Source organism: Pelophylax lessonae, assembly GCF_965119305.1.
Source record: "Pelophylax lessonae genome assembly, chromosome: 4".
Classification (NCBI taxonomy): Eukaryota; Metazoa; Chordata; class Amphibia; order Anura; family Ranidae; genus Pelophylax; species Pelophylax lessonae.
Genome location: NC_138771.1, coordinates 351,429,154 through 351,456,818, shown reverse-complemented (window position 1 = coordinate 351,456,818; position 27,665 = coordinate 351,429,154). Strand labels below are relative to the sequence as shown.

At 41.6% G+C, this 27,665-nt stretch overlaps 1 protein-coding gene across 2 annotated transcripts in view; it reads right to left on the bottom strand.

The window, feature by feature from the left end:
• Window positions 1-27,665, bottom strand: part of NR3C1 (nuclear receptor subfamily 3 group C member 1) — a 292,149-nt gene that overhangs the window by 259,555 nt on the left and 4,929 nt on the right. The gene's annotated exons all lie outside the window — the stretch shown is intronic.

Here is a 27,665-nt window from a genome sequence, read left to right as displayed (position 1 = left end):
AGCATCGTAGCTAAGTGTTTTTAAAACATGGGTCAACATATTCTAGCTTGTTGTGTCAAGGCTAGAATAATCTAGTAAAGTTGTCAAGAGCTGGTGGTCCCTGAAACCAGTAGGGAATACTGTAAAGCAATATTTAATTTAATGCTTCACTGGTGTGTGCCAATGGTTTAGGAAGGCTAGAGCGAGCAATAAAATGTAAAGGAAAACTAGGAATTGACTAAGCATCACTCAAAATGGAACATTTGTAAATGCAATTCTCTTCTGAAAGTGGAGCATTTGAGGACATCAGCTAGAGAAAATATATATTTCATACCAATGGAGACATTTATAGGAGTGTTTCACAACCATTGTTAAATACACATTCTGTCTCAGGATGGGGAAAAATAAGGGTAAATCAGTTTCTGGGCTAAACCAGCAATCACTGGAACTGACATTACAGACTGTAGACAAGTGCCAATGACTTTTTTGTGTTACTAGTGTCTAATTTCATTGTTAAAATTTTTTTTAGGACACTCCTCTACCTACGAAGAAGGATAAAGTTTTACATTTCTGTAATAATAATGCTGTAAAAATCACTAATTAAATCAAAATTCTTTTTTAAGTTTATCTTGTGCCAGAGCAGCTAATGTGCAGCCCAGTAATCAACTCAAAAGATATGTCTGGGCCCACTCCTTCCAAAATCTAAAGTGGTCTTAGGCCCAAAAACTTTTTCTTACCATAATGCATTCCCTGTATTAAGGTAAAAAAAGTTTTATAGCATTCTGTCCTCCCCCTTCCATGTGTGAAGGGGAAGAGAGGGAGAAGAGATCTAGTGCTGTGCACAGCTGAATCTCTTCTCCCCTCTTCACACCGGGACTCGGCAGCAAGAGGAACCATTGGATCCTGCTGCTGTCAATCAAATGCAGTGAGGAGGAAGTGGGGGGGGGGGGGGGCAGAGCTAAGGCCCACTGTGTGTCTATGGAGTGAGGCTCCATAGACACACACAACTCAGAAGCAAGCATGCACTGCGTGCCCCCATAGCAGGTTGCTTGCTATGGGGGCACACGAGGAAGAGGAGGGTCCAAGATTGCTGGTAGGGGACCCAAGAAGATGAGGTTCGAGGCAGCTCTGTGCAAAACTATTGTACAGGTGGGTATAACATGTTTATTTTATTTAAAAAATGTACCTTTAATAAAATTTTAAAGGGGTTGTAAACCTCAGACATAAAAAAAAAAGAACAAAGCATATCCTTCTATAGTGTGTACTTGTCTCAGTCCAGAGCACTAAGTGTCATGTCTATCCACTGTCTTGTTGACAGTGACAGGAGACAAGGGAAGGGACCTCCAGCACACAGCTTGAGATTGACAGCCTCTGCTCTTAGGAAACTAAGGGAGTAAATTCCTGAAAGTAAGAAGTAACAAGAGAAAAAATAACATTTTTGCACTTACCATAAAATCATTTTTTGAAATCCATTAAAGGAAACGGTCAAAGATTCACAGGGGGCAGACTTTAGAGAGGATATGAGTCAACATTACTAGCGCTAGATAATTATTTGTACTCAAAGACTGCAGAAGATAGGACTCTTAGCTTTGTACGAACTGTGAAAATCTAGGAATCTGACTCCCTTCTCTCGAGTGTGGTATTCCCTCTAGGCTGCATGGCAGGAAAAAGAACACGGAGCACAAGCCTACTTAGTAGATGATGTCAGAGTTCTATTCTCTAAGCCAGGGAACTTCAAATTACAGACCTCCAGCTGTTGCGGAACTACAAATTCCATGAGGCATATTAAAACTCTGACATTCACAGACATGATCAGGCATGATGGGAATTGTAGTTCCTGAAAAACTGGAGGGCCATTGTTTGGAGACCCCTGCTCCAAGCCATGGGTGCACAACCTGTGGACCTCCAGCTGTTGCAGAACTACAAGTCCCATTATGCCTCTGCCTTTGGTAGTCATGCTTGTAAAGCTGGACACACAATATCCAACTTTTGTGGTTAGATTTCCTTCAGATTAACCTTTTCTTTGTAGTGCAAGGGCCTGCCAGATTGCATACAAACTGAAAGTGTTTAGGTTTGACCTCATATTATATATATTGTTTTGGTAAGTCTAAAGGAAAAAGTCTTCAGAAAATCTTATAGTGTGTATGGCCCATAACTGTAAGCCTTGCAAATGCATCATAGGACTTGTAGTTTTGCAACAGCTGGAGGGCCCCACAGGTTGAGCACCCATGCTCTAAGCCCTAACCATTACTGCATTAAGATGGTTGCAGCAGGAAATTTAAAATGGGCCCCAACTGTAGAAACTTTGAGATAGCTCCCAGTGCTTTAGCCTGACCAGTCTAATGGGCCATACACACTATAAGATTTTCTGAAGACTTTTTCCTTTAGACTTACCAAAACCATATAATATGAGGTCAAACCTAAACACTTTCAATTTGTATGCAATCTGGCAGGCACTACATAGAAAAGGTAAATCGGAAGGAAATCTGACAACAAAAGTTGGATAGTGTGTATCCAGCTTTAGTAACATCAGAGGATGTGCCACAGCTGTGAACTTGGAGAAACGTCAGACAAAAGTCTGAAAAGCACCACAATGTAGAGCCCAGTGCCCGCAGGTCACATTCCAGTTTAGCCCGGTAATCATCCAGCCCAGCAGGATCCAGGTATGGCCTTCAAATCTGTTGCTGAGGATACGTCAATTTGAGCAACTGCTGTGCAAAGACTAGATCAGCCAACAATTTTCAAATCTTTTTGACGTTAAGACCCCATTCACACTAGCGCGACTTGTCAGGCGACATGGTCGCCTGATAAGTCGCGGTGGGTCGCTCGCCATTGAATAGTACAGGACCCGTTATAATAGGAGCGATACAAGTCGCTCTGACTTAGAAAAAGGGTCCTGTACTACTTTGGGGCGACCTGGAGGCGACTTGCACCGCAACTTCACAGGTCGCCCCAGCAAGTCGTGTCGCGCCAGTGTGAATGGGCGCTAATGAAGAAAAAACATCTACGGTAATAAAATGTAAATATAAACAGTAAGTATCAATTTGCTAGATGTGTTAAATGTTTTCTCAGCAGAGCTGTGGAAAAGGTGTCCAACCTCCTAGGACACTAGCAAAAAATTTAGAGGAGGATCAGTCTGGACAAATAAAATGTAAATATACAAGAAAAGGAAGGTGCCATGCCTAAACTGGCCAATGTACCCAGCAAGCCAACACCACATCCCTATTGATACATAGAACAAGAAAAAATAAAATGGTATCACTATCCCTGCGGACTCTATTTGTGCCCCAGAGTGACCGCTGTAGGTGGGCGTGAACCAAGATGATGGGATTTTAAGGGTGAGGCTTGTGAGGGTATATGTTTAAGATAAATAATTCAAAAACAAGATAAAATAATGATTTTTATTACAAATTCATAAAAACAGTCACATACAGTGATACATCTTGATATCGCAAAGATACTTAAATGTATATAGAACCATTGAAAGGTGCTAGGGGTCACTCGTGTCCAACATGTTTCGCCGAGAGGCTTCTTCTGGGACAATACAGGAATTTTAGAAATAAAATGTAAAGTCAACAGCTACAAATACTGTAATACAAATACTGCTGACTTTAAATAGAAGGACACTTATCTGTCCAGGTATCCATAGCAGTCCTCACCCGGGCTAGTTCTTCTCTGGCCTTCAGGTTCCCAGCACCAGAATCATAACTGTGGGCATCCTGCTATGCAACTTTCGGCTTCACAGCCGGTTGCCTAATGTGCTTTGTGAAGGGTCCCAAAGTCTATGTGAAGGGTCCCGCAGACTGCAGGGGAGGGAGGGGAAATTGAAAACTTCTGCTTGGATTGCTTCGGCAATCAGAGAGAAAGGGGGGAGCGGGTACCTATCAAAGCTTCACCCCCAAAAAAATAACATGCCAAATATAGGAGCAGAGAGGGGGAGAAGGGGTTTAAAGCAGAACTTCCCCTTTTTGGTTGATGGTTAGAGGTGAGGTTATACGATTTTTATTTGCGGTGTCTCAAAATCCTGGGGCAATACAATCCAACGATTTTAGAATTCCCTACATTCTTGTGTCCCTCAATGAATGATAAATAAATTTAATGTAACTTAAAAAAAATAATAATTTTTTCCCACCTAGCATATAATATTTATTTTTCAACCAGTGAATTCTAATTTCAACCAAAACATTTCCTGCATATAAAGACAGAAAATAAATCTGAGACACAAAGCCTGATTTATATAATTGAACAGAGAAAAGTGGACTGTGGTTACCGCAGGGACCGATCTGTTTTCCTATTCAGCTTAGGTCTGTGAAGGAGTGGAGAAAATAGGCTAGTTGATGTGGTTAACTGTCCCATTCTCCTTAGCTGCAGTTTTTTTAATAAGACAGTTTCATCCTCTATGGCGCACTACAACACAATACTGTATGCTTCAGAACAGGTATGAGAAAGCAGAGGGCAGCCAAGACAGACGTGATCTTGAGTCAGCAGGGGCCTACATTTAGCACTGTGTCTTGGGCAGCTTCCCACTCTGCCCCATTGCAAAGAAAAGTTGGCAGGCTGTATCAACAAGTCCGCATAAGCACTGGGTTTCCATGAAGTGTGAGAGCTTGTTCCGTGACTAATTTGTTCATGTGTCTACAGTAATAAATCATTATGCTGATATATATTTGGGAACAGGAGTACAAGAAGACTGGATTATTTTACTATAAACACACAACCCTAAGTGGGCTGCTTGGAATTCTTTTTACAGAGGAAAATAAAGACAAAGTTGTGTATGCAAGGAAAGGATCCCTCCCAAAGATCATTTTACATACATTTATAGGAAAAACAGGTAGATCACTATTTCTTCAGGAAATTGAGACCAATGGCCCTCTGCTTAAAGGAGAACTCCATGTGGAAGGAGGGGAGTGTAGAATGTACACTAGTGTGGAATCCTGACACCCGAAAGTCCTGGAGCTAACCAGCCTGCTACTTATGGCACTTTTCCACTGCAAGTACCGGCTCAGCTCTACTTGGCCCTGCTTGGCCTGGTTTGCTTTTCCACTGCTGGTACCGCACAGTACGGTGTTGGAACGGTTCGGTACGGTACGGTATGGTTTGCTTTTCCACTAAAGTAGTACTAAAGTTAAGTGGGTGGGATAACAACGATTCTCTGACCAATCAGTGGCTAGTGGTGACTGCATGCAAAGGATTGTGGGATATGGTACTGGGTATGGTACCTCTTGGAACCACAATCGAGGTGGTACTGTTTTTGAGAGCCGTACCGTTCGGTTCCATGCAGTGGAAAAGCGCCGCCGTACCGTACCGTACCAAACCGTTCCTACGCCGTACCATGTGGTACCAGCAGTGGAAAAGCACAAAAGCGAGCCGAACCGTTCGGTTCCATGCAGTGGAAAAGCGCCATAAATTTCCCTCTACACATTGTCAGCCCCAGTACAGTATACAATAAATCTAAAAACTGATTGCTCCTGAAAATACTTTATTTTTAAGATGCAAATGCTTAAGTGAAATAGCGAAGTTATTATGCTACCTACACAATGGATGACTTGGATCCACTTATGACTCAGGTAGCCAGCTCTTGCGCAGATTAGACTATAGACACACACATACCCAAATATAATTATTCTGAAATGTCAAATCCTAAGCCAAACCTCAATGTTGTGTGGGAAACAATGGAAGCAATTTTTATAATGTCGACAAAATGAGCCAAATACAATTGTGATATCATGGGATTTTCCATCTTGGTTGTGAGAGCAGTTGCAATTCGTTAGGAATGCTTTTTTTTAACAGATTAGGTACACAGCAGCCCAACATGGCTGGTAATCTGCTTCTGTATGGGACCAGTAGGAACTATGTGTGTGATAAATATATGCAAATGTACAGATATAAAGTTTACCAGTCTTGGTACATTCGTTTTCAGCCCAAGCCTAATACATTTTGATATGGAGCTTTCACTGCTAACACAAATGTGGATTACAGAGTGAGCATTTATGTCCTCAACCTATACACTATGTCAGTAGTCTTCAAACTGTGGCCCAGGGGCCGAATGTGGCCCTTTGCTTCCCTTTTATCTGGCCCTTGGGGCATTATTTCATTCACTGACACCAAGGGCACAGTTCCTCCCAATGACACCAATAATGGGGCCCAATGACACCAATAATGGGGGACAATTTTTCCCAATTATGTTCGTGCTCACTTGCGCAGGAATGCGTGCAAACATAACAGGAAAGAACCAGACCACGATCGTGCGCACTGGCGCACGCAACCTGCGATAGTTCCTGGAGCTTTTTGGCCTTTATCAGGATGGCAGATGCACCAAGACTTTGCTGACTGGCCTTCTGCTCCCTTTATCCTGTGTTTCTGCATGCTCAATATCTTTGAATTCAGTGTTATCGATCTGGCTGCCTTCTAGACTTCTGTTTTGACCTCAGGTTTTTCCACGGACTTACTCTTGTCTGCTCCTTGTATGACCCTGGCCTGCCCACCCCGACCACAATCCTGTTTCTGCTTCTACCTGACTACCATGATTGACCTTGGCTCCTGTTCCTGACTAGGTCTCCTGTCTAGCCCTGCCTGCTCTGATCCACCTGCATGTTCCAATGTGCCACCTGTACCAGCTGCTATCTCCGCCTGGCTCTGTTTCCTGAAGCCACAGCACAGCTGGCAACCCGTGCTTCTTTGGGCTCACCATCCCCTGGCATCTTCTCCAGGGGCATTGACCACTCATCCACAAGGGAAGCCCTCTCCTAATTCTGGCTACAAGACCAGGTACGTGACAACTAAGCCAAGCCAATATTGACCCCCACCATTAAAATTGCCATAAAAGCATATAAGTGTATGTAAAGTTTTTTTTTTTTTCCATCATCTGTGTCCTTTCATATAGATTACTCTTCACTTCATGCCCCAGAGACACAGCAGGAATAAAAGAGAGGATATCCCCTCTTAAACAGATGTCACTAGAGCAGTTTCCCTATTAGAAGATTTCCCCCCTTACTTTCATTTTCTGTTAAAACTAAAAAAAAAATTGAGATCACCCTTTACTTTCTGTGCCAGAGATAATGGCTACGGGACCAGTAGTGTGGGTTACTCTATCCCGCAAGGACACCAACATCAATAAAACCTGAGAGGTTCTAAGCCTTATGCGGTTTATTTTAAAGGGTTGTAATTCATGAGTCTACTTTAAGCTTTAGTCTTGTAAAAATAACGCTTAATAATTAGCACTAAGCCTTACCCTAATGTTGAAAATCAATTCTTAAAGCCGTAGTAAACTCTGAAGAAAAGTTCCCAGAAATAATAGGCCGCTATGTATAACATTTCTAAACACACCAGGATACTAAATTAGCCTCCTAGCATCTTTCTTACGGTTTGTGCGGCTTGGTTTCCTTTTTATCTGTTCTGGCCGAAGTCGGCGCCATGTTTGTGGTTGCCTTCCGATTCCAGCCTCATTTGTTCTTCCAGCCTTTCCTTTTGGTCAGAGCCAGAATCTTGCTCATGCTCAGTAAAGGTTAACCAAGCCTCATTTTAGTATACCGTTACCTTGGCGACAAAGCCTGGCAAACCAATAGGAATACACATGAAAATATCCTCCTTGTGTTAACCATGAATGTGATTGTAGACACCCCCTGTGAAGTAGCTAGTCACATGGGGTGTTTCAGGAACACCTAGATAGCAATACCGTAGAAATAGCATAAAGGCGATTTTAGATTTTATCGTAAAAGATACATGAATTACAACATGTTTGCTTCATAAATTATATAGTGCAGGGTGGGTGAGAGACCCATCCGTGATAGTGCAAGAAGGTAAAGAAGTGACACTGTGAGTATTCCACCCTGCACTATATAATTTATGAAGCAAACATGTTGTAATTCATGTATCTTTTACGATAAAATCTAAAATCGCCTTTATGCTGATACGTTTTCTTTATTGCCTTAAAGTCCCACTTACTGGCCTGAGGAACCAAATAACTCTTTGTATACATACCAGGGATGTTGGCGCAATTACACTTAGGAATCATCTGCCTACATTAACAATTCCTTGAAAGGTTTTCTAGAGCTCAAAACTATCAAACCGTAGAGATATACTATCAGAGGCACGGCACATAGATACACAGACTGACGGCATGCTGAGTGTGCCGTAAATGGGGAATAAAACGCGCATGTGCGAGTGACGTCACTGACACAAACATCGGGAGATATCTCCTAAACAACATGGTTTGTAATACTTTTAAAGCCACCTACATGTAAGTAATTTTATGTCACCATACCTATGGAATGCCCCCCCCCATTAGGGAGATTCACCCACTCTGTCATGTTTACGGTTATCACAGGGAGCGAAAGTGAAAGGAAATCCCAAATTTTGGGTTGTCACTGGAACAGAAATAGCACGAATATCTTCCAATAGAGACAATAATTATGGTGATTTTGGGGACAATCATGGATTCCCTCACTTTGGAGGGATTTCGTCCCACTTCCTTTTTGGCTTTTGGGACAGAAAGTGAAGAACAATTCCCCCAATGGGACACAGATGGCGAAAAAACTGGCAGAGGTTGTTGCCTTTAGTTCTATTTTAAGTCCATGGGAAGCCACATATCAATACAACCTAAATAATAAGAATTTGTTAATTTGAACGTTCAAACAATGTTTAGCTGTTGCCCTATACAAGTCAGATGGTCCCTTAGCAATTCCTGAATGATGTTTTTTCTATTATATAACAACATTTTTGGCCAGAAATCAGTACAAACAAACAGCTGTTGGTAGATGACCACATTTTCGGCTTTTTTTTTTTTTTTTTTTACAAAAAAATGAAACTAAGACTACACCCTGCTTGCAAAACGTATTGTTTTCATATAATACAGGTATACAAAGACACAACTAATGTGACTTATGTGGAAATGCTGTCCCAAACAGGGCGTGAGTGTTGAGATGTGTTTTATAGATACAGCAGCCCTAGGGAATGACAACAAGAAAACTAAAGTGTCACTAGGGACAAACTCACTCCATCAGAGTGATCCAGTTCCTCGCACATTTCCCACTACATGCCGATTGACTGGCTTACAAGGCCTGACCCCACATTCACCAGCCCTAACCCTGCTAAACAGTGCTATGCAGAAAATTGTTTTTTACAAATATTAAAGATAAAAATGGAATTCATTATCTATATAAAAATAATTCTGTCATGAGCTAAGGAGTGATGTATTTTTAAAATTTATAGTACATTTAAAGCTAACATTTTTGGGTAGTGTGGTGAAGAGATAGAATCCCGGTTAGGTTTTTACTGTAACCCGTGTGCAACTTTAGGAGATTCTCCCTCTTTATTTGTCCCAAAAACCACTGTCACCAGGACTAAAGTAGGTGCAAATCCACATTCAAAATTTTAAGAATACTATAATGACCATAATGTGAATCAATCCCATAATCTAGAACAGTGGTCTCCAAACTGAGGCCCGGGAGCCAGATGCGGCCCTTTGCGTGCTTTATTATGGCCTTTGGGACACTATTTTTATCCACTGATACCAAAATGAGGATAAAATTCCCCCTACTGATACCAATAAAAGGGGCAGAATACCTTCCAATGACACCAACGATGGAGCCTAATGGCTCCCGATGTCTCCAACGATGGGGCAAAATTCCTCCCAATGACAGGACATAATTCCTTACAGTGACATCAATGATCGGCCGCTATTCCTACCACGGACATCAACATTGGGGCACTATTCCTCCTACTGACACCAACAATGGGGTATTGTTGATTCCCACAGACGTTTGGACCTTTTCTACTCACAGTGGCTACAGTCCAGCCCCCTTTAGGTCTGAAAGACAGTAAACTGGAGAGTTTGGAGACCTCTGTACTAGAAGATAAAATAAAAAAATGCATCTGTTCTGGTGAAAATAAAATACTTAGGAAGGTTAATTATTTATAAGGATATTATTGCAATGTCAAAAGGGCACACAAGACTCAACAGCTTTATCTTACTGTTAGCCATGTGACTTTGATTTTCAAAGCTCATTGGACGGTCACTTTTTAAATGTACACAGAAAAACCTAACCACACTCCAGCTATGACCCACAATAACAGTGTGTCTTTCAGGCCTTGTTAAAGGACTGGCCACCATGGTGGCATCAAGAAACTTACTATTTAACTATGCAAGAAAATCATCATCTTCCTATAATGGAAAAACTCTGATCCTTTTACTTTATCTTCATGGAAAGTTCTGACAAATTCTTCTTGCACAAAGGTGACTAAGCCACCAGAGGTAAATCCCTCCATCCAGTGCTGCTGTGCCTCCCGCTCTGTGTGCCTGTGAGTAGGGTAGGAAGGGGCAGAGATGCGATTTGAAGGAGGGGGCTGTGATGTGAATGGGGGCCAGACCTGCAGGAGGCTGCCATGTGAAAAAGGGGCAGAACTGTGGGGGGCTGTAATGTGATGGAGAGGTAGAGCTGTGGGGGTGTCTATGATGTGAAGGAGAGGCAGAACTTTGGGGGGCTGTGATGTGAAGGGGGGCAAAGCTGTGGCGGTCTGTGATGTGAAGGAGGGCAGAGTTGCACAGGGGTTCTGTGATATGAAGGGGCCAGATCTGCAAGGAGGTCTGTGATGTAAAGGAGGGGCAGAGCTGGGGAGGGGTGTGAAGTGAAGGAGGGGCAGACCTGCGGGGGGCTGTAATGTGAAGGGGGGCAGAGCTGCCGGGAGCAGTAACGTGAAGGGGTGCAGAGCTGCGGGGGACTGTAATGTGAAGGGGGGGCAGATCTGTGTAGAGCTCTAATGTGAAGAGGGGGGCAGAGCTGTGGGGGGCTGTTATGTGAAGGGGGGGCTGTAATGTGTAGGGGGGCAGGGAACAACACTGTGAAGGGAGGATTGTGATATGCAGGAGGACACTGATGTAAGAACGGATTGTGAAATAAAGGAGGGGGACTGTGATGTGAAGGACCTGAGTCATTGCACAAACATGCGATTTGGACCGCTGCTGGAAGAAAATTATACTGATCGGATGTCCGTGAATGTTAGTACCCCTGATATAGATGCTCTAGCTTGGCTGCTCACATAGAATAGCTTTAGGACTCACACTTTGCACAGATTCCTTAACATGACTGTCCCCACTTATAAATATGTACATATGTGAGTGTATGTTATCAAACTAGTCGTGAATCCATTATGACGTGGTTTCTACATACCTGCATATCAACACAATGTTGCAAAAGATAATGCCACACATGTTCTAATCCCTAACAGGTTTAAGAAAAGTAACAATTATTGCTTAGAAGGGAGTAATTAGTAACTTAACAAATAAAGAAAACTTCTGCTTTCATAATTCGGAGGCAAACTGCACCGTCATTTAAGTCAGTGCCTGCTCCTCTGTGACAATCAATTGTTCGTCAGGTTCAAAGCAGCTAAGAGGTTACTCAACAGGCTAAAGCAGTAGTTAGCTCAAAATCGCGATTTTTACTTTTTTGACTGTAGTCTGTAGACACTGTTTTTTTTTTACAAGAGTTAAGGTTAGATGATTCATTACAAGTTTTGGATTTATAAAATGATCAATTTACTTTTGAATGCTGTGGAAGTCCATGAACAGATAAAAGGAGGTTACTGATTACTGCCAAAACCTAAGGCATGTGTATGAACTTTCATTTTTACTGACAAGAGGCACGACTGGCAGATCCCACACTAGACAGTTTTGCACCACCATGGGATTTCAGTAAAAAAAAGGAATGCTTAGAAAGACAGGCGGGATGTTCTGCCGAAAACTCCAACGACGTTACTTCCAATGAGTGTACGCGAGGAATAGTTGGAGATTCAGACCACTTGGTGTTTTCACACAACACCGGCAAGCCTTTACACTCCGGTGGATGCTATAATTAGTGGAGATTGTTAGTCCAACCGCTAGTAACCAAAAACATGGTTGCCTCCAGGGCGGTGATAACTAGCGGGCGGACTAACAATCTCCACTAATTATAGCCTATACCGGAACGTAAAGGCTGCCAGTGTTGTGTAAAAAAACACCAAGTGGTCGAAATCTCCAATTATTCCGGGTGTACCCTCACTGGAAGTAACGTCAATGGAGAATTCGGCAAGTTGGAGTTTTCGGCAGAACAGGGGCATTACATTCCTGCAATATTGTCAGGTTTATATGCTGTTTGGTTTTTCAAATAAGCTGAGTACAGCTTCACTACAGCAATGCTTTTCTGTCATAATGGCAGTAGAAGGAATTAGATATGCACATATACTGTAGTTGTCCATTATAATTTAAAATGGCATTTAACTTATCTGCATGATATGTAGCTGCCAATTAAGCAGGGCTTGACTATGCGGGGGGCACTACATTTACAATTGCTAAAAAATTATATCCAAAAGTTAACAATGATGTTAAATAAACATGTATTTAACTTTGCTAAATGCTAAAAGAATAGTGATGTACAATAAAGAGGTCCTGAACTGCAGCTTCTCATCATTGCTCTTTGTTCTGTTACTAAATAGGTTCCATTTCATTTACGGCTTGAAATGCATTACAATAGTTAAAGCTGAATTCCAGGAGTTTAGTCGCTTTGTAAAAATTGCAGGCACACTATGCGTTACGTTCAGGAGATGTCATGCACCTCCCTGGACTTATCTCTATTATTTATATCTGACAGATTTATTGCTCTGCCAGGGCATACACTGACACTCGACTGGGAGATTGGAGAGAGAGGCACACAGAGCAGCTATGCCCGCCCCTCCCCCCTGCTGCTCCTTCAGATAAGCCTTTGTATTTTGTGAATGAGTTCACATAAAACAAAGGCTTCTGTAACTGGGCAGGGGGGGGGGGGCAGGCATAGTAGCTGTGCCAATTCGAATGTTGATGATGTGTAGACCTGAATCATCAGGGTTGGGTTCCTGAAATACAATGATAGCCATTTTCTGAGAGTGCAATAAAACTGTCACATATATAATAGAGATAAGCCCATGAGATGTCATGCACGTCCTTGGACTTAATTCCTAGTGTATGCAAGGGAATAAATCGTCTGTGCTTTGCCACATATCATGTCTAGTATCCTCCATCCCTGTAAATATACATAAACATAAAAGCAAGAGTATGGGACTTTAAATGAGGTTGACTAGACAAGGAAATTTATTATAAAAGTACAATAATACAAATGTATTACAATACATACATACATACAATACTTCATATGTTTTTTGTATTATTGTACTTTTATAATAAATTTCCTTGTCTAGTCAACCTCATTTAAAGTCCCATACTCTTGCTTTTATGTTTATGTTAATTCCTAGTGTGTCTATGCTTTTAAGAAAGAAGCTGAATTTCTGGAATTCAGCTTTAAACCCTGTATAAACCTAATACCAAAGCAAAAATGACATAATATGCATTTAGGTCCAAACAAAATGGAAACAAGGTAGATCTTAAAGTGCTTCTAAAGGATATCGGTTTTTGCCTTCATGCAGTGGCGGCTCTGTGTGAATTGGAACACAGAGCAGTGGCTCCAAAGTGCACATGGTTAGGTGCCCCTATTGCAAGCTGCTTGCTCTGGGGGCACTCTGCAGGAGGGAGGGGCCAAGGGTGCTAAGGGGGACCAGAGAAGAGGAGTATCTGGGCTGCTCTGTGCAAAACCACTGCAGAAAGCAGGTAAGTATAACATGTTTTCCATTTTAAAAAAATATATATAGGTTTACAATCAATTTAAGCTATTCTTTAATATCACTTTAATTGGAAACAGACAAAAATATAATCATAAACCAATCAATTAGTAAATCTTAAAGAATAGCACAGTTGAATAACCAATTGGGACATGTGGTTTCTCACAAGACTGTCTGCCTTTTCGACAGACAGCCCCTTCAACATACTCATATTGCTATTGAATGCAGGAACCCTTTTCACAGGCCAACTATTGGAAAATTAGGCCATTTCAGAGGTGATCTGATAATTATTAACCAGGCAAAAAAAAATAATCTAATTTCCTGTCAATATTTGCTTAGCTATTAAATAGGAAGGATGGGATGTCCTAAAAATGTAATGAACTCCATCTACATTTAACAGTCTTCATGCAACCACTTCTATTATCTCCACACCAAGATCTATCAGTTTTGATCATATGTATGCCTAGCCAAAATCAATTAAAAAGTTTGAGCCAAGGCTGGTAAAGGCAATGTTTCACTTTATGGACACTTCAAAGCCACACTGCACCCTTAATGAAAACATCTTTTCTAGAAAATTTCTGGAATACATGGAATACATGGAATGAATTGCATTATTTGAAGATCATTTGAGAAATGACAGTAAGTTTTCTTAGAATACCAACCCTTTTCTGCAGCTACTTCCGTTGGATGGGCACTATTTATACTAATTTCTCTTGCACACAAAGTGCAATCGGTAAAACATCCCCTTTAGTTTTGAAGGTGAGAGACAATCCCATCCCTCTTGCTCGAGAGCTACTCTCTAGCAATAAAAAAAGACAGCATGTGCTAATCCATGGCATGGCAAGAAAAAGAACACGGAGCACAAGCCTACTTACTAGATGATGTCAGAGTTCTATTCTCTAAGTCAGGACTCTTCAAATTACGGACCTACAGCTGTTGCGGAACTACAAATTCCATGAGGCATTGTAAAACTCTGACATTCACAGACATGACCAGGCATGATGGGAATTGTAATTCCTGAACAACTGGAGGGCCATAGTTTGGAGACCCCTGCTCTAAGCCATGGGTGCTCAACCTGTGGCCCTCCAGCTGTTGCAGAACTACAAGTCCCATCATGCCTCTGCCATTGGGAGTCATACTTGTAACTGTCAGCCTTGCAATGCTTCACAGGATTTGTAGTTCTGCAACAGCTGGAGGGCCACGGGTTAAACACCCACTTTAGCCAATCCCACCTTTTTGCCAACCTCTGCCCAACCCTTAGCATGGCGCTAGCTAAACCCTTGTACACACGATGAGAATATTGGACGAATGATCGTTCATTTTTTTTTTTTTGCATGATAGTCTCATATCTAAAACCAATAAGTCACTAAAGTTACGAAAATTCTCATACGACAGAATACAACTTTTGAAGTGAAGTCATGTATTGTATTCTTTCGTTTCCGAGCATGCGCTATCTTGGTCACTGAATTTTTTTTGCAGTAATACTGCACTGATTAAAAGAAAATCATTTGTTCTGGTATAGTATAAGAAAAATGTTCGTGTTTGTCCCTTCCGATAATTTTTGATGAACTGTCGTGATCGGCTCTCAAAAGCTGTGTACTAAGGATCAGATTAACGTATGATGGCTTTGAAAGCGGTATTTTTAATCAGATTTTCTCATCAGGTGTACTAGACATAAGAGTTGCAGTTCCAAAAATGCTGTGCGGTCTGTAGGTGGTTTTATGTAAATTCTCCAACTGATGCATTTTTAAAAAAGGAATGTAGGAGCCAACTTCTAACAAAAAAGTGGGCTATTTTCATTTTTTTGTGTGTCTGAAGTTTAGACCTAATATTCTGTAGCCCTAAACAAATAGAAATCTTCATACCAAGAGATCAATAAAATATATACTATTAACTTTCAGTTCAGAATCATGCCATTACGTAGAGGCCCAAAAACATAATTGTAACTGTTCCCATGGCATCCTCTCTATATTTAGTGGAAAACATATCTCAAATCAGATTGTCACCAGACCCACACTTCCTTAGGTGATGGGAATGATTTAGTAAGCAAATTATTGCTTACTGCCACTCCTTTAAAATTCTCACAACAGCCAAGAGAAAAAATAGCTATCCAAAGCATTACACGTGTTGTGTACACGCTGTGGGCACTAGGCCATTTCAGTGTTTGGGTCCGAAGTACACGGCCAGCTGAAATTCACCCAACCAGAAAAAGAAATACAATATACTTATATACATTGTGATACATTGCTGAAAATCTGTCTTCTGCTACAATAACATTTACAGTTTTCATTCCTATGTGCAAATTATGACCTTAATACATACAAGCAAACTCTGTTTATAAATGTCATTGTAGTCCATGCAGCACAGTACAGGAAAAAATGTTAATTCTTGGCGAGTAGTGGAAGCTTAAACAAAAAGCCAACGAGGGCGGTTCAATAAGACATTTACAAAGCATTAGGGTTGATTTACTAAAACTGGAGAGTGCAAAATCTGGTGCAGCTTTGCATAGTAGTCAATCAGCTTCTAACCTCAGCTTGTTCAATTAACCACTTGCTGGGCCCCTCCCAGGCAAAGTGACGTACCGGTACGTCACTAGCCTGGGAGCCAATAGGGGGCGAGCACGCGCTGCCGGAGGCGCACGCCCGCCCCCCCGCTCGTTCACTAGGAAGCCCGCGCGTGTGACCGGCGGACCCGATGTCACTCGCGATCGTCGGATACAGCGGGAGAAAGGCAGGCGGCTAATGTAAACACAGCCGCCTGTCATTCTCCCCTGTGTAACAGCAGAGATCATCTAACGGTCCTGCTATGTAGGACCGTTGATCTCTGCTGTTACACACATAGCCACATCCAATCACAGTTAGAAGCACGCCCCTAGGGACACACTTAACCCCTCTCTCTCCAATAAAGTTAACCCCTTCCCTCCCAGTGTCATTTCTACAGTAACAGTGCATATGTATAGCACTGATTACTGTAGTAATGTCACTGGTACCCCCAAAAGTGTAAAAAATGTCAGTCAAGGGTCCGATCTGTCCGCCGCAATGTCGCAGTCCCGCAAAAAAAAAAAAAAAAATCACAGATCGCCGCCATTACTCGTTAAAAAAAAAAACAATAAAAATTACAAAAATCTTTCCCTTAGTAAACGCAATAACTTTTGCGCAAACCAATCAAAATACGCTTTTTGCAATTTTTTTTTACCAAACATATATAGCACAAAACAAATTGGCCTAAAATGTTAAAAAATTTTGATTTTTACATTTTTTTGGGGGGGAATTTCATATAAAAAATGTGAAAAATATTGTTATTTTTGCAAAATTGACGCTTTTTTTGTTTATAGCGCATGATCAAAAAATCGCACAGGTGATCAAATACCACCAAAAGAAAGCTCTGTTTGTGGGAAAAAAAGGACGTCAAATTCGTTTAGGTACAGCGTCGCACGACCGTGCAATTGTCCGTTAAATTCACGCAGTGCTGAATCGCAAAATAGGCCCTGGTCAGGAAGGGGGTAAAATCTTCCGGGGCTTAAGTGGTTAAGGTTTTACAAAAAAACCTGGAAGCCGATTGGATTCCATGCAGAGCTGCACCAGATTTTGCACGCTCTAGTTTTAGTAAATCAACCCCATTTCTGGCAGAGTGCATGTGGTTGGAAGCCTTGAACCAAATTCATAAAAACCCTGCAACATTTTCATTGTTAGTACCATGTGTGACAGATTTAAGTAGTTCTTGCATGTAACACTTTTTTGGGCCCGCTCACACCATCACTGTTGCCCAATGCAGTCCTAACACAAAAACAAGGCAAACTTGTCTTGTTTTGTATAGTTTCTGTCTGCAGTTGCACTGGTGTGCACTGAAAAAAGAACCACATTTTATCAGTACTATCCTCAACATGCAATACTTGTTTTTAGCACAATGGGCTGTAGTAGAAACCACCGCATCCCAACACCATTGTGTCAATAGAACTTCTATTAAACTCTGCTTTGCAACTTTTACCTATAGGTAAGCTTATAATAAAGAAGTAAAACAACAAGGTGCAGCGCCAAAAAAATTATAATGCTCAGTCCAATAAAGGAATGTTCATAAATAGAAGAGGCGATCCCCACACCAAATGCAGTGAATCTTGAAAGCTCAAGTAACCAATGTGTCAGGAGAAGAGATCCTGCTTACCAGAAAGTAATGACCTTCAAGTTATGGAGTGGTCAAAACGAGTGTGTGGCAAGCCCATGAACTCAATCTGTGATTGGACCGGATTGACCCTGTATCATCAAAATGCCAGCAATCGATTCACCTCTTCTCCAAAAACGAAGCAGATCACACAGCAAAAAGGAAATCAAACCCACCTGTACTCCCCCTACTCTCTAGCAGCTGCTCCAATGTTCCCCACCTTGCTGTCCTGCACCTTGAGTTTGTTTGGGGTCTTGCTGGTCTTTTCTGTTTGTTACCTGGCCCTGGGATCTCCGGTTCAACTGAGATGAGGGCCATTGGAGAAACTTCCTCGTCACCCGAACTTTCCAGAATCAATACCCAGCAGCCCTCACATCAACATATAATAAAGCTTACTTCTAGGTACAAATAATATTTTGCAGCCGTCCTTTCAGAGCACTGTGCTGTGATTGTGGCTCCTGTGTACATGCGCGGGACTGAGGTCATCAAGGCTCAGCCATTTAAATCGGCCTAAGCCAGCGAACCCGGAAGGAAGACCGAGTGAAGATGGAAGCCCTGTCAGCAGTGACAGCACACTGCTGGAGGGCTTCATTTTATAGGTAAGTCCATCATAATGTGCTAGTATGCGGTGCATTAAAGCCGTAGTATACTCCGCGTTTTAACTTTTATATTAAGGCTTACCTGTAGGTAAAATTAATATCTCCTAAACCTGCACGGTTTAGGATATATTAGCCAGCGCCAGTGACACCAGCGGCGCATGCGCTCTGAAGGTCCAGCGGACCTTTAGAGCTCCTTGCCGGAAAGGGAACTCCCGCGCACATGCGTCATCCCGGCTCCGGCCACTCAAAGTGCTGGAGTCGCTGAACCTGGAAGAGACGGGAAGATGTCAGCTGCCTCAGCGGTGTCCGGGCGACCATGTCACGGCTTAGTTCTAAGGTAATCTGTTTAGTGATAAGAAAAATGGAGGTAAATAACACCTCTCGCATGTTAGAGTTAATTTTTAATTGTTTACTGTAACATTATTTGTCACCTAAAAAAAAAACAAAAGTGAAAAATTAGAAAAAAGGCAGCCCCTGCCTATCTATCCCACCATCTGTTAGATCTTCACTTTGGTAAAGAGCTATACCCAGCCATAGAATCTTTTGCATCTGTCTCTGATACAGAAGTCCTTCAATGCGTGCTGTGGCCCTGACGTCACTACAGAACACAGTAATAATGTTGGCGGTTGTCTGATAGAATCTCAGCATGCAGCGAGGGACCAGACATGTGACACTAGGAAGGGTGTTAAATGCAGAAAATTCTTTGAACAGCATAGTTCATCAGGAGCCTCAGAGCAATTGGCAGAAGAAGAGGAAAGTATTGAAAAAGTCTTCTTTTGCAGGGATCACCTTTCTTATTTTTTGGAGTTGTCGGCGTAACTTTAAGGCCTCAAGCACACTTCTCTTAAACTCGCATTTTTGTGACATTTTTGTTGTTTAGGCTTTTTTTTTTCCTGCCCTTGAACTCCCCTAATGTTATCCTATGTGTCCATGCACATATGAATGTTTTTATCTGTTTAGTAGCAGGGAAGTTTAGAGAATGTTTTCTAAATGCCCTAAAATCGCATTCAGGAGAGAGAATTTTGACCACAAAAAACTCTTGAGCACTGTTAAACGTGCATAAACGCTAGAGCTGCACGATGAATCGTTAAAAAAAAATCATGATCTCGATTCGCCCCCCCCAAATCCTAAAACGGCATGTCCTCGATTCTTAGTGCCAGTTCACACATATGCAATGTCAGACATCGCATGTGATTTGCAGCGCACTGCTCTGCAAATCACATGCGATGTCAGATTGTATGGCTGAATTAGCATCGCATTCCGACCAAAGTCACACAGGACCCTTTTTTTGGTCCACACCAGAATCGGATCCCATGGGTGCTCACACCTATGCAATCTGAATCATGTCCGAATCCGAATTGACAGTTCGCACTGCGATATGCCAACTAATCTGGGGGTGTCATTAACTTTGTATTGACCCACCCAGAGATTCGCAAATGGCAGTGTGAACTGCCTGCAAGTTGAGTGTGATGCGAAAGAGACCCACAGTGGATTTGCAGGGTTTCCGCATCGCATATGTGTGAACGGACACTTACAGAGCTGTTCTCTGCTCGCTCACAGCTGTAAAAAAAAAAAAAAGAGCCTCCCGCAAATGTTTATCAACATTGTTAAGGCTGCGAGATAACTATAAACACAATGCTTAACAATGTATCATTTCATTCTTTTAGATCAAAGGGATGAACTTCCGTCTGTAATTGAGGGCAGTTTAACCTCTTAAAGACTAAGGCCCCTTTCACACATACGGTCCGTTCAGTTAATCAGTTCAGTCACGTCAAAATGTATCAGTTTTCCATCAATTTTTCATCAGTTTTTCGTCAGTTGTCATGTTTTTCATCCGTTGTCATCCGTTTTCATCCGTTTTTCATCCGTTGTCATCCATTTTTCGCCCAATCGTTTTTTTTGACAGATGAAAAATAGGGCATTCGTCTGTTCAAAAAAACAGACATTGACGGAATCGGATGAAAACGGATGATCATCCGTTGTCATACGTTTTTACATAGAGATGCATTGATGTCCATTTTTCATCTGTCAACGGATGGATGAAAAACGGACAAACGGACAGCATGTGTGAAAGAGGCCTTAGCCTTTTTCTGACACTTGTTTACAAATTCAAATCAGTATTTTGATGCTATAAAATTACTTAGAACCCGCAAACATATATATATTTTTTTTTAGAAGAGACCCTAGAGAATAAAATGGCGATCGTTGCAATATTTTATGTCACACTGTATTTGTGCCGAAGTCTTTCAAACGCAGTTTTTTGGGAAAAAATACACTTTAAATGAATAAAAAAAAAACTAAACAGTAAAATTAGCCCAATTTTTTGTATAATGTAAAAGATGATGTTACGCTGAGAATCGTAATCTTTATTCTAAGCAAAAAAAGTTGTGATGCTCATTTTATCCAGAATCGTGCAGCTCTAATAAACGCTCATAAACACTAGATGTGTTTAGCACTTCAGTGTTTACTTCAATGGCCAGAATAAATGAAAATTCTGCCCAATGAAATAAACTTCCAGATTCTGCTAAACTCGCCTATACTGCTTTCAAATGATGAAGCTTAGATGAGTTTATAATGCTGATTTTCTCCTGCCAGGATAAACAGAATTTACAAGAAATTAGTGAGGCCTAAAAGAAACCTGTCCTGAGAGAAATATGGAGGTCATTATTTGTCGCCTCTTTAAAACGCTAGTCCCCTGGCTGTTATGCTGACCCCCTTCTAGCTTTCAGAATTAAAGACACAACCCAGAAAAAGGATGCAAATTAGTACTTCACAAGTCTTTCAGGTTAGTGAATAAAAGTATTGAAAAGCCGATAGAGAATTTAGCTACTAGCAGTTTTGGAATATTGTCACTTTTAGCTGTATTTCTCCTGTGATAACTTCATTTTAAAAGGTTAAGGCAATCGTCATCAGTCATAAACTAAAAAGCACCCCTTTGTGGTGCCTTGTACAGTCAAGTTGGATATTGCAATCTGCAGGATTTCAGCTGCACAATATATATATATATATATATATGCCTTCCAGCAGTTTCACTAACTCCATTCCTTAGAGACACTGAGCAATCATATTTTCCAGTAGGAAATAGGAGACACAAATGTACTCATTAGTAACGGTTTTACATTAATTAGTTCAATTGTTATGTTGTGCGGCAAACTGACAACATGACCTGTTAGTGGTAAACACGAACATAGGAAACATTACATTTTAATAAAGCCCAACTGTGTAAATTAAATCTAATTAAATTGCTAATTTTTGTCAAGGGCAACAAGAAAATGAAATTTACTTATTTGACCCTCCACTCCTCCCTACAGCTAGACGGGTCCCCACACTCCATCAGTCTAGGGTCCTGATGTCATCAAGACCAGACCAGGGTCCATGCCAATGGGCAGCCAATCTCCAAATTTTGGGAGAACGGAAGATCAGGTAATTAAAATGGGTTCTCCTCTCCCCTAGACAAAACATGCTATTAATCCCAGCAGAGCAGACACAGTCCCACTGCAAGGGATATTTTTTTTTTTTTTTTATCTGCCTGGAAATGGATTAAAGCCTGCATTAACACCTAGGCCTTTTGAATCCAAAGATTTGAAAATGCTTTGCTAAAATGACAAAATTGCACAATGAGCATTTCAGTTGCCATTTATTTTAATGGCACCTAAAAACGCAGTGTCGTTCTGCCACGATTGTCATGTGATAAATAGTAGCAAAACCACATTACGTGAAACTTGTCGCCTAAAAAAGGATCCAGAGCTTCTTATGGGCGATTTATCACGTGGCAACCATGGCAGAACCGCATTGCGTTTTAGGTGCCATTAAAATGAATGACATCTGAAATGCCCATTGTGCGATTTGTTATTTTAGCAGAGAGTTTTGAAATCGCGGCCAGAATCGCGGCAATTCCCCTGGCAATTCAAAAGGCCCAGGTGTGAATGCAGCCTTAAGTTATGAGCAAGTGACCTACAGAGTCGTGAAACGCATCAACCGTGTCCATGTCTGTTCGATGCACCATTGTCTTTTATGAATGGGAATAAACACTTCAAGTTCATTCATCTCTGAGTGCGGTCACTTTTTCTCTTTGGAAGCGTGAATGCAGCCTTTAGGCTGCATTCACACTTGAGCGTAGCGTTTTTTACCGCGATTTTACCGCGATTTTTACCGAGATTTTACCGCGATTTTTTCAGGCGTTTTTCATTGACATCTATCAAAAACGCTGGTAATCAGCCCAAAAAGAAGCTCATGTACTTTTTTCAGCTACAGGCGTTTTTCAAAACGCTCAGATGTGAACAGGGGCCATTTAAATTAATGGGGTTTTACTTATTGGGCGTTTTGGAAGCGTTTCTTTTGAGCGTTTTTGGAGCTGAAAACGCCCAGGTGTGAATGGAGCCTAAGGCTTGGTTCACACCTGTGCATCTGCACTTTCATGACTTTTTATGGGTTTTTCATGCACTCACCATGAGGTCTATGAGGCCAAAAATGCACTGCAGCACCAAGAGTTCCTGCGCCGTTTCTCTAGTCACACAGAAGCTTGTTGCATAGGTGTGAACAGGCCCCACTGACAATAAGAGTCAGTTCACATTAGCGCGACTTGTCAGGCGACTTGTCAGTCTGACAAGTCGCGCTCCCTCGCGGTCCATTGACCGCTACAGGACCCGTTCTAATAGGAGCGACACAAGTCGCTCTGACTTAAAAAAAGGGTCCTGTACTATTTCGGGGCGACCTTGGAGCGACTTGCATAGACTTCCATTATGTGAAGTCCCTGCAAGTCGCTCCAAAGTCGTGGTGCATGGTAATGCACAAGTCGCCCCCGAAGTAGTAAGGAGTCGTGACGCGCTAATGTGAAACGGCTCTAATGGGATTCCACTTGTGCAATGTCACAGTCACAGATGATGGTGGCCTATTCTGAGAATATAGCAACTAATGTCCAGCAGCGATCCTCGCACATAATCATTGCCTAGGTGGACAGCCACAGATAGCAGGGGATGGGTTTTGTGTTGTTACAATGTAAGGCATGGCTTACTCTTTTCTGAACTGTCACAAAACTGACACTTTGTTCAAGTCTTTGCACCACAGTGATGCAAGGACATAGGATACAGTGAGTTGCCACAACGTAACCCACCTCAATACAGATGTTTATGAACAGGACACATATGAAACAATTGTTTTCTACATGCCCTTGCATTGAGCCTGTGCTGATTTGCATGGATAAGTGGAGATTGTGTTTGCAAGCGCTTATAAATTCCACAGCACCTAACAGAAGGGAATACCAAGTCCTGATATAAACAGTAGAAGTGGTGACTTAACCATTAAGATGTTTGGAAATTCATTTAATACTGGAAAGTCACTTAAAAGGGCTGTCCCTTTTTATTTTGAAGAAAAGGAAAAAAGACATGTAATAAAAGCAAATTAGTATTGTATCATTATACTGCATCATTTCTGTAGATGAAACTTTAATTGATTTAGGGCCCTATTTTTGATGCAAAAATGTGTTATATAGTAACTAGCCTAGTAACTGCACCTTTGGTGTCTACAAATCGAAGAAAACAAAGGGTAGACACCTGGATATACCTACTATTAACAGTCAGTAGCAGTTTGAAAGTAGTTGTAAAGGTAGAAGGTAATTACCTTAATGCTTTCTCTGCATTATGGTAAAGAAAATGTCTGTGCACAGGATCCCCTCAGCCCCCCCTCCTCATACTTAGCTGAGCCTGATCTTGATCCAGTGCTGTGTCAGAGAGCAGCAGCTCTCTCTCTCTCTCTCCTCTCTGGCCATGGTGGCAGCAGCGAGAGCCATTGGTTCATTGTTCTGTCAATTACAGCCAGTGAAGAAAGAGCGGGGGGAGGTCCCGAGTCTTTCTGTGTGTATCAATGAACTCACACACACAGGACAGCTCAGGATCAAACCTGCAGGAGTACCCCAAACCAAATCTGCTTGCTTTGTTGGCACTTAGCAGAAGAGGAGGAGCCAGGACCGCCGGCCAGAAGAAGAGGATCAGTCCTGCTCTGTGCAAAGCCACTGCACAGAGCCGGTGTTCTGCCGAAAACTCCAAATTGCCGAGATCTCCAATGATGTTTTCTCCAGTAAGTGTACACCAGGAATAATTGGAGATTTCGACCACTTGGTGTTTTCACACAACACCGGCAGCGTTTACACTCCGGTGGATGTTATAATTAGTGCAGATTGTTAGTCAGCCCGCTAGTAGTCGCCGCCTTGGAGGTGGCCATGTTTTTGGTTACTAGCAGGCGGATAATCTACACTAATTATAGCATCTACGGGTGTGTAAAGGCTGACGGTGTTCTGAGAAAACGAAGTCTCCAATTATTCCTGGTGTACACTCATCTGAAAGAACGTCGCTGGAGATCTCAGCAAGTTACGACATTTTTTCAACACACTCACAATTTTGGATTTCCATTCACTTTTAGTCCCCATGACAATGCTCTCTTAGGGAAATAGATCTCCTAGCAGGGGTAAAAGCTCTATCTCTCACCACTCTATCCAAGACAAAAAAAAGGAAGAGCTTTACGCTGGCCATAGACAGTTCGAATCTTGGCCAGTTCAGCAGGGACCAGCTGAGATTTGATCAATTAACTTGGGTACAACAAGCATGTCAGATTTTACGGCTGGTAAAGCTGCTAGCAATATTCACAGTATTCTCCTGGGGGGGGGGGGGGGGGTCGGTGAGAACACAATGGCTTGGCTGGAGGAATTACCCTTTCAACACTTTGTTGCGGAAAATAAATTTGCTCTGTCTATGACAGGCCTTAAACTTTAATATTTTGAGTCACTAATGAGAACAAGCATGCATCTAACAAAGTTAAGCTGGCCATACACTTTTCTTAAGCTGGATACACACTATCCAACTTTTGTGTTTAGATTTCCTTCAGATTTACCTTTTCTATGTAGTGCAAGGGCCTGCCTGATTGCATACAAATTGAAAGTGTTTAGGTCTGACCTCATATTATATGGTTTTGGTAAGTCTAAAGGAAAAGGTCTTCAGAAAATCTTGTGTGTATGGCCCATTAGTCACTTTCCTTTAGATTTATCTTCAACTATGTAGTGCAAGGGCCTGTCTGATTGCATACAATTTGAAAGTGTTTAGATTTGACCTCAGATTATATGGTTTTGGTAAATCTAATTGAAAATTGTGCAAGAAAATGGTATAAAGCAGGGGTATTAAATTAAAATTTACAAAAGGTCCAGTCAGTAAAATATTCTTCCAGCAGAGGTCCGAATCGCATGTTTGTGCAATGACCGCCCTGTATCCTCGCAACCAATCACCTGCTTGTTAACTTGGATAGCCCCCGCCCTCTGTCTATAGCTTTCCTGCCTCCAGCTGATGGCTCTGTGAGACTGGCAGTGGTGATGGCTGTGGGCAGAACGACTCTAAAGGGTGGGACCGCAGGAGTCCAGATGAGACATTAACTGGGGCCGGATCCGGACCGCGGTCCGCCATTTAGTGATGCCTGGTATAAAGTATGGCCAGCTTAAAGCTGAATACACACTAAACAATTTTCTTTAGATTTTATTTTCCTTTAGATTTACCAAAACCATATAATATGAGGTCAGACCTAAACACTTTCAATTTGTATGCAATCAGGCAGGCCCTTGCACTACATAGTTGAAGGTAAAGCCTCGTACACACGCACCGATTGTTGGCCGTGAATTTTCGGCCAAAGTCCGATCGGCCGATTGTCGGCTTGTTAGTATGATGCTTCCGACAACCGACTGCGACTTTTCGGCCAAACAAAATCTGGTGTGCATGCTATAAAATTTTTGTTGGCCGTCAACAGAACGGCCGATTGTTCGTCAGTCAGTACAGATTTTAAAGCTGAAGGAAATCTACCAACAAAAGTTGTATACTGTGTATCCAGCTTTAGACTTGAGTAAACCTCCTGATCTGCATACTTGGTATGGGTCAATAACCCCGAAAGCACTTCAGGTAGTGGATCAACATAATAACCAAGCAACAAGCTCTTTCATGAGAACTTATTGATGTCAACTAATACAGCTTTCCTTTTAGAATACTTTTTTTTAGAACTTGATTACTTTTAGCCCTAAAACACCCATAAAATGCCATTCTTTTGGTTACAGTCCCATATGTCTCTCCTTAGTGAAAGACTCTTCCAATATTACTTATGGCTCGTTTCCACTGAGCATTCTGGTACGGTTCGGTTCGGGACGGTACGCTATTTATGCCGTTTCCATTATGAATGGTACCCTAATTCCGAACCGTACCACTTTTTGGTACCCTTTCGTTGGGGTACCAAGCACATTAGTACTGTACCAACAGGGTGGAGCTACACTCTGCAGAACTTTGATTGGTTGACAGAGAATCGTCTATCACAGCTTTCCTGCTACACCACGTCTATCATGAAATCACTATTGGCAGTGGAAACGCAATGTGTACCGTTCCGAACCGTACCGTACCGTACCACTCAGTGGAAACGAGGCATTAGATGCTGATATTTTTAGAATTTCCTCTAAGGGCTGATAGAACCACCTAGTGCTTTTGAGGTACAGTATTATTAATAAAACATATATTATATATATGGCAAATATGCTCAAATTGTGTTATTGAGTTTGTTCATGAAGTTAAAGGAGAATTTCTGGTGTTAGACCTTTTTATGTGATTAAGTGTGTTCTATAAAGCTTTGAAACCACCCAAAAAAAAAAAAAAAAAAACATATATAAATTCACAGTAACGGCAAGATTTGATAGCAAATAGGCCAAGAATTTCAAAGAGCCAACCTGCCACATTAATATAATACTAAAGGTTGATTTTCAGCAAAGTGCAGAGTCAACGTATTACAGTTATTCTGCCAAAGCGCTCCTAAAAGCAGCCGGAGAAAACAAACAGCTCGCTGCACATTTTATATGCAATCTCCCCTGTGTAATATTAACCAATTTTGAAATTAAACCAAGCGACAACATCAATTTGTACCAGAACATTACACTGGAAGTTTACCAGGTAAAAACACCACTCGGGAACTTTAACCCCATCCCTGCTGGGAGCAGTACAAGTACACCAAAGACCAAGAACAAAAGATCGTATCTATTCACAACACCATTAAAGTATTTCCTCTTCAAAAATGGTACACATAAACAGCGATAACTGATTAAACTACGGGCCAAAATTAACCCTTTGGTAATCCTTTAAACAACCACTCAGCAAACTGGGATACAAGGCTGTCATCAACTTTTTACATTACCAACTGTACAAATGCGATATGCCATTAAATACATTTACAGAAGTACTTTACTTCAAGCACATTTTAATTCAGAAAAAAAAAAAAAACTGATAAAATAAAACG